We start from the raw sequence: 8957 nt of genomic DNA, 5'->3' as shown, positions 1-8957 counted from the left end.
CACAGGGTCACTTTAAGGTCCAAGACACAGCCCCAGCATTCTACTCACTTTCCAAGAAATAAAACCCTCAAACTGCCAAATTCTAGAACTTACCCTCTGCATTCCATCACAGGACCTGCACAGGCCAGCACCTCCCTTCTCGAGTCTCAGGGTTGAGAGTGCCTGGCTCCCCACTGGAGGGGACAGAATTTGGAGGACGAAGCCATCCCCAAGTTTTGTCTTTAGCAGTGGGGCCACAACTCATCTTTGCCTGTTCTGTTTTCCCATCTGCAAATGACAGAACAATGCTCACCCCCTGGGTTTATGAGCACAAATGTGGGAACTGTCTGTCTGAATCCTCCAGGCTGTAGAGCATCATCCAGCCTATGAAGGGTGAGAACAGGAGAGAACACAGAGGAAAGAGTTCTTCCTGTCCTCCTGTCCCTGAGCTGGGACATTAGTCTTTTCCAGACTCAGACTCAGACTCCAGCTGAAGCTAGTAAGTCCACTTTCCCATCACTGGACACAAAACCTGTTGCTCACTTCTTAAAGGAGAGGTTTAATTTGGCTCATGGTTTCAGGAGATTCAGTCCATGGTCAGCAGGCTCTAAGGCAGGAGCATCATTGCAGAAGTGTGTGGTAGAGCAAAGCTGCTCAGCTCATGTTGGCCAGGGAAGCAGAGCAGGGGATCAGGGCCAGAGAGGAAGGGGCCAGGGACCAGATGTGCAGCCCAAGGCCACCCCTCCATGGCCCACCATGACTCACCCAGAAGTGTGCTCTATAAATCCCTTGGCATTTCTTAATCCAGTCATGTTGACATGCCACAATTAACAGTCGCAGGAACATACACCATTAGTTTTCCTGAGCTGTGAGTCTCAGCCTTCTTAATTGCAGCAGCCAATTCCTCATAATAGATCTCTGTATTTATAACCCTGTTGGCTCTGCTCTTTGGAGAATCCTGACTGATACACATCTCCTTAACAATGGAAAATCTGTGGGACCCTGAGGAAATTATTCACCCTCCCTAAGCCTTGGGGTTCTCCCCTATACAACAGGAGTGTAATGTCAAGCTGATGTGTGAACTGGTTAAAGGAGTATAGGACAATCAGCACTTTGAGTTGGGTTCCTACTATAAGGTCAGTAAGCCCTGGCTTTTGAGGTTCTTGAAGCCCAGGAGAAGATTCTGTGCATTTCCAGTGCCAAGCCTGCACTGAATCGGTGCTAGGAGATTGGTACCTCCTGCCCAGCTGCCTGGGTCACACTGCTAGGAAGCTGCCAGCAGAAGCTGAGCAGGCGGGGCCCCTCTGCCTTCGCCCTCTGGTCCTCTTCTCAGTAGACATGCGCTTCTCCGCGTGCTGCCTTCCCACCAAAGCACCCAAATCACCTGGAAATTTCCGTGTGGAAAAACAGGCAGACTCTCGACTCCCAACCAGGCCACAGACTCACAGTGCCTTGGCCGGGAGCCAGGGAATTTGCATTTTTAACCAGCCCTGGTGATTCTAATGCATTTAAAGGGTGAGAGCCACTGCTTTGTGCCCCACTGAGTCCCCTCACTCTGCAGAAACATAATTAAGCCTGTTAATTACACTTTTTGCAGAGAATTAACAGGGTTTTACTTATCTGAGACCACTGATTGACAATAGGAAGCATGAGATAGGTGGGTTTTTATTCGAACTGAAGGCAGGATGTGAACACCAGGACAGCGGCAGCTCCTGCAGTGACAAGAGGCTCTTGTGGAGCCTGGGGCCAGCCTGCCCACTCCCAGTGACAGCTGTGTGGACCTCTAAGGGGCAGAGCAGACTCCCGCTCCACTCATAGAGTCTCCCAGTAAGGAAATGGTGCCCTCTGGGTTCCCTGGGCCCCTCCGGAGTCCTGTGAGCTTCTAACAGTTCTCCCTGTGGGTGAGCCTGGCCGCTGACTGTACAGGAGCCATCTGGTGACAAAGGCTAACTTGTCCTGTCACTCGCTCAATGCATGGAACCCCGGCCGGTGTCTTTGCTTTGTGGGTGTGGAGCTGGGGACACGAGGTGGCCGACCTTTGCCCGGGGTCGAGCTGGCCCCGAATGGGGCCCAAAGGACGTTTTCTGCTCCTCTGTCATCTCTACTGTCGCCAAGTCTCTGTTGCTCTCACTCTAGACCCGGAGGCCGGGCTGAACAAGAGATGGGAGGGTGGAAGGCCGGAGTCTTTGGCTTCTGCTCTAGAAATCTCCGGTCCCACACAGAGGTGAAGGCCCGGGCTGCTCATGTGGACTCCCCGTCCCCAGCCAGTCCCGACTCAGTTCCCCACTGTGGCATCCCTGCGGGGTGGGCCCTGGGGAGCCCTTGTGCCCCACGACTTCCTTTGTTCGTCACTGTGTGCAATAAATGGCGGTTTGAGCTTCTCTAGGGTCAGGACAGAGAACGCTTGTTTCGGTGAGAGTGGGGACGAGAGAGGAAGGTGCTGAGCTTTCTAGGTGACTGTGGGGGAGGCCAGGGCAGAGGAGGATAGCAGGGGGCAGAGTGGAAGGGTACAGATCGGGAATGTCCCCCAAGTCCCCCTGTGCTCATAGGCGGGGCTTTTGGAAGGTGCAAGAATCATGAAGACAGAATGGGCCTGCGGTTAGGAGCTGGGCTCAGGCAGGCAGAAGCGGCCCCGCGCGTGGCCTGGAAGGGTCGTCTCCCTCCCTCCCTTTTCTCTGCTTCCTGGTCACCATGAGGTGAGCAGCTCTCCTCTGCTGGGCCCTCCTACCGAGCCCTTTCTGCCCTCGAGCAGCCGACCAGGGACTGAAGCTCTGAGCCTCTCCCCCTTTAAGCTGTGGGCATTGGCTCTTGTTCTCAGTGATGAGAAAGTGACTAAGCCAGACTCAAACCCCAAACTCCCTGACATCTACCTCCCTGGCTGCTTCTCCCTCCTTCCCACAGCTGGACACCATGCTGCTCTCATGACCGCAGGAGTGGCTAAACATGGGGCTCTTCCCCAAGGTAGGACCGGGTGGCACCTTTGAGTGGTGAGTGGACTGTGACCAGCAGTGAGCGGATCACCCCACTCTCGAGCTGGTAGTTTTGTGAGTTAATCGGTTATCTCGGCTGGACGTTTGGGGAAAGCAGAGCCCGGAGCTATCTCTCTCTCCATTCATTCTCCTCAAGCCCGGCGGCCCCTCCTCCTGGGACCCGCACCTCAGCCCCCTTTCCTGGAGCCCACCAGGCTCTGTCCACGTCTCCCTGTATCTCATCCCATGAACTCCCAAGCCAGAGGCTGGTCGAGTCCAACACTCACTTTCTTCTTTCCTTTCGGTCAGAAATCACTTAATTGCCAGATGTTTAGTGTGTAGAAAGCTGCAGTCTCGTGCATTAGCTTATTCTTTCATTGTTTTGTACCAAAGGGCACATCTATTCCCACTGCATTTGCTTAGGTGTGGACGTGCGTAGGTCATTATATTTGAATTTAACACGCAGGGCAGAACCGGAGTTCATTATGTTGCATGACACAAGCCAGGCACAGAAAGACACGTGTGTTCAATCTCAGTCATGTGGGGGACCCGGCAGAGTCGGCCTTCTAGAAGCTGAGAGAGGAAGGGTGAGGACAGGAGCCGAGGAAAGGGGAGAAGCTCAATGTGCTGTCACACTGCAGGTGACCAGAGGGAATGACTGTGCTGTTTACTTCCAAAAGCTAGAAGGAAGGATTTTGCATGTTTTTACCATAAGGAAACAATAATTATTTGAGGATAAAGACATGCTTAACACGATCTGAACATTATACAATGTATAGATGTATCGAAGCATCTCATAGTGCCCCATACATATGTACAGTTTTTGTATTTTTACAAATCAGTTAAAAATTTAAAAATGCATATTAAAATATAACAAACAATATCAAAGGTCACACATATTGGTTAAGTTGGTAAATATAAATTGGCTGAACTCATCCAATAATAGAAAAAGATTATCCAATTGGCTAACAAAGCAAAATCCAACTCTGCTGTTTCTGAGACAGAGCTGAAACTAACAATTCAGAAAGATAAAAATAAAAGTTACGGACAATGATATGGTAGGTCAAAATAAATAACAAGAAAGCAGGAATTACTGTCTTGGTGGCTGGAGCAGGCATATCAAAGTGGTCAAGGCACCTTTGTAAGAGGAGACTTTTCTAAGCCTGTGACAGAGCAAGTAGACAGAACATTCAACAAGGGACCAAAGAACCAAACCCATGGGTGACATTTGTCAACACGCATGGGACTCAGAAACCAGGTTCAGAGAGAATGTACCTCCTTCCAAGTACAAATGGGATTTGCTTAAAAATTGACCATATTTTGGAACTTATACAAAAATCTTCAATAGCTCCAAAATAAATTTACTCACAATGCTCCTGGCCAAAATACAATAAAGTAAGCATTACATTTTAATGAAATGTCAGCATTTAGACATAATCTTAAAGCAGAAACACTCACTAAAGCAGTGAGACAGGGAATGTCAGGCTCACCTCACTGTTTTTTCACATGATTATTTTAAGTGATTTCTTTAAACAACTGTTGGGTATTTATCAACTCATGGCTCAAAAGAAAAAAATTTACACAAAATTTCAGAACTTCTCAAAAATAGCAATAATGGAAGCACAATACAACAGAATATAAAACTCATAGCAGTAAACACTACAGTAAAAAAGAAAAAGAACATGAATAATTTGCCAAGTCAAAATGTTATAGAAAAATCAACAAAGTAAACTAAAGAAAAAAGCAAAAACAGTCGAAGTATATTACATAGAGGAAAAACTCAGCAGAACTAAAAAGAAAATAGAACACTCATTCTTTGAAAAGAATGGCCATCTTAATTTTTTTTTAAAAAAAGAGAAAAACACAAAACACAAGTACACAAAATAAAGAGCTGACGAGAAAACGACCCTTAAAAGAGAAGGAATAAAAAGAAGTCACATGTTTAGCAGAATGCTGTACAAATAAATTTTACAGCCAAGATAGCCCGGGTAACGTCTGAGGAAAACACACTCCCAAAGCTGACCCAGGAGAGACGGGGAGTTTAGGCGGGACCAAGTCCCGTAAAAGAAACGGAGAAAGCTGTGAGAATGCCAGGCACCATCGCCAACCATGTTAGGGAAATTCTACCAAGTCACCAAACACCAGAAAATTTCAGTGCTACCTAAAATATTCCAGAGTTTTCCAAAAGGAAGGCCATGAAGGCTCCTATTAGGCCAAATAAATATGAAAAAGTAAGTGTGGACCAATCTCATTTCTTAATATCCATCCAACTATACCGAATAAAATAATGGTAAGTGGAACCCAGCATCTCATTTATTGTGAGCCTGAAGGAGCTTATTCCAGAAATGAAAAGGCGATTCAAGACTAGGGACTCTATTAATGTAATTCAATATATTAAGATTCTAAGAAGAAAGTTCTGTTATCAATTTGATAGATGCCAAGAAAACATTTAACAAAATTCTACACACATTCATGATTTACAAAAGAAATTAACGAAAGAGAATGGATAGATTTTTTTTAAAAAAGTATATAGCTGGGGATTTAGCTCAGTGGTTCCACTGCTTGCCTTGCAAGCGCAAGGTCCCAAGTTTGATCCCTGTACCAAAAAAAAAAAAAGAAAAAATTATATAACTCATCTCAAAAGGCACTACTTTCTTATAATGGAGAAACTTTTAGAAGTTTCACCATCACGAAAAAGGAGAGAAAGGAGGAGGAGGAAAGAGAACTGTGCATGGGAGGGAGTGGAACGATGACTACAATTCTGCTCGTCTCTTATGTTTTTGCATTGGGGCATTAAACCAATGCAATTAGAAGCATAAGAACTGGAAAGGAAGAGATCAAATTATCTCTAGTTACAAGCGATGTCATTGTATCTCTGCAAAACCAAAACAATTGATAAGGAATACTGCTATAACAGCACCATAATTTAAGGTGACATCGGTAATCTTCATAGACCCACAAAACTTCTAGCAGATGCAATGGAACAGCGAATATGACTGTAACATAAACATTTCATAAAATAAAGCTAGAATAAGCCTAATTTTAAAGAAACTATATGCAGAAATCTATAAAATAAAAATAAATGGGCAAATGGATATCACATCTACATATATGTACATTATAATGTTTTTCCCCAATTTTCTTTATAATTTATTGCTATCTCAATAAAAATACCACTTCTTTTCTGAAGTGAAGCAAGTTGATTTAAAAACTGTGGAAGAAGAGTAAGTGATGCTGGGACCTGGTGAGAGTGGCCTGGGTCTCACACACAGAGATGACAGTGACCATGACCAGCTGCACACACAGAGTAGCACTCCCGAGAGGAGACTGGCAGTCGCCTCGCGTGGTCACGGACTTACTTCCAGAACACGGGAACAACTCAGATCATGAGTGAACAGCAGGCCAAACATCTGAAGAGACACTTTGTCCAAGGACAGGTGTGGCTGGCGAGTGGGCGCTTGGAAAAATGTTCAGTGTTGTTAGTCATTGTGAGCATGTGAACTGAAAAGCAAAGTGAGCTACGGCCGCAGAGCTGTTAAGCTAAACATTCAGAAATGGAGCCACACTGGTTAATTTCACACGTCATCTTGGCTGGGCCTTGGTACCCGAGGAGGTAGCCAGGCGCTATTCCAGATGTTTCTGGATGAGATGACTTTTATTTCATTTATTTATTTATCTTGTTTTTGAGACAGAGTCCCACTATGTAGTTCAGGCTGGACTTGAACTCACTGTGTAGCCCAGGTTGGCCGCAAACTCTCAGTGATCCTCCTGCCTCAGCCTCCTGAGTGCTGGGATCACAGGTGTGCACCACTACCCCATCTGGAAGAGATTAACATTTAAATTGGCAACTTTGATCAGAGCAGACAGTCCTCCACGTTGTGAGTGGGTTGTGTGTAATCAGGAGGAGACCTGAGCAGAATAGAGGGGCGCTTGGCTCAGGAACCTGGGAGATGCTGACAGTCGTGTTTGGAAGGGTAGAGTTGGCTATGGAGTGGAAATGCAGACAGAACAAAGTCATTCTTGGCTGTTGTGAAGCAAACAGCAGCACTGGGTGAGGGACTGGTGGTGAGGACGAGGTGGGTGGGCGTCCCCAATGCTCCTGGTTCCCGCCTGGAAGAGGTGACTTAGATCTCCAGGGTACAACGCAGTGGCCACTGGAACTAGGGAAAGCTCTCTCCCTCTCCCTCTCTCTCTCTCTGTCCCTCTCTGTTTTGTTGTTTGTGCTGGCAGCACTGGGGACTGAACCCAGGACCCTTGCGCTGAGCTACATTCCCACCCCTTCTTATTTTTCTTTTGAAACTGGGCCTTGCTAAGTTGCCCAGGCTGGGGTCAAACTTGTCATCTTCCTGCCTCAGCCTCCCTGAGGGTTGGGATTACTGGCATGTGCCACCAGGCCTGGTAGAAAAGCTCTATCATTGTCACCACGTTGTAATAAGAGCAATGAACTTTGGCGCCGTGTACTAAATGACCGTGTCCATTATGTCACTCTTGCAGGGGCCATGGGGACCTCGTGACTTCTCAGTTTGTGATTCTTGCTCCTCTTGCAGCCCTCGGGCCCACGGTCAGCCCTAGAACCTTCCAGGCTTGGAGTTGACCTGGAAGCCCTTTTCCCCCTGCCCTGCTGATCCTCCCTCCCCCCTGACTCGCTCTGCTCCTGGGCAGTCATGCCTGGGGCTCATCCTGTGGCTCTGCATAGTCACTTTCCTGTGCCCGGATTAGAACACCTGACACCCACAGCAGGAGGAGAGGTGGGTAATGGCTTCCAGCTGTAATCTCTGGGCAACTGCTCCAAGGCAGGAAGGGCCTGGCGGAGCAGAGCTGCTCGCCTCACGGTGGCCAGAAGCAGAGGGAATGGAGGAGCCGGGACAGGAGTGCAGCCTCCCGGGTCACCCCAGGAGCCCTCCAGCCAGGCCCTCTCCTATGGCATGGTCAGTCCCTTGGCGCCTGCCCTGGTCCTCCTGGCATCCACTGCCAGGCCCTGGGCCCCGGCAGCGGAGAGCATCACAGTGCAGGCTGAGGCTGAGGCGTCCCGTACCACCTGTGCCCCTGCCTGTCTTGGAGCGGGAAATGGCAGCATCCCTCTGCCTGCCCAGCCACTGGGTGGGTGCCTGCTGCTCGGAGTCCTCCCTGGATGTGGAGCTGCCTCGGCAGAATTCGACTCCATTCCACACTGGCCTGTGCCATTCGCCTGTGTCCCCAGCCAGGAAGCTCCCCTACAAATAGCACACAGCTGTGGGGCTCCCACTTACTAAACTCAGTGGGTTCCAATGAGAAGCGACCACAGCAATGGGAGGTGTTCCTTTCCACAGTGCAGTGGGTGGGTATGGAGGCCGCTGAGCTCTGTGGGATGAATAGGAGTTCTATACAAGACATGGAAGGGTGAATTCACAGTGTGTTTGGGGAAATACACGAAGGTCAGCACTTCTGGAGGGTGGGGAATGAGGGTTATGAAGTCGAGTAGCAGCAGCAGCTTTTCGAGGCCGCAGCTAAATGAAGTGGGAACCCAGCAAGGCTGCAGCCTCACACTCTTGCCTTGTGCTTGGGCAGGGATTCTTCCTTCCCTGGGTGGGTCCTTCCGAAAGGGTCAGGTCCTCTCAGCCTGCATGTGCAGGTAGCCTGAGTCACAGGAACAGGCCCTGCGAAGCTGGCACGGTGGGGCTCACCTGTGATCCCAGCTCTCTGGGAGGCTGAAGTAGGAGGATCTCGAGTCCCACCCTAGCCTGGGTTGCTTGGCAACACTCTGTCTCAAAATTTTAAAACAGGGCTGGGGATGTGGCCCCGTGTGAAGGCCCTGGGTTCTATCGCATGAGTGAATGAATAACAAGTAATCCTGAGGAGGCTGAATGGGCGCTGGGGCTGGGGCAGAGGCTGCTGCCTGGGGGCGCCCATGAGCCCTGGCCAGCCTGGGACTGGGAGGGAGACTGGTGTGGCCTCCCGAGGACCCAGCGGCTCGCAGGCCTCCTGAGCCCCGGGTCCACACGGTGGACTCTCCTCGCCGCAGGAAGACAC

The sequence above is a fragment of the Heterocephalus glaber genome, unplaced genomic scaffold (assembly GCF_053883595.1).
Source record: "Heterocephalus glaber isolate CG9 unplaced genomic scaffold, H.glaber_assembly_v1.0 deba00001610, whole genome shotgun sequence".
NCBI classification, from domain to species: domain Eukaryota; kingdom Metazoa; phylum Chordata; class Mammalia; order Rodentia; family Bathyergidae; genus Heterocephalus; species Heterocephalus glaber.
This window is presented reverse-complemented; position numbering follows the sequence as displayed.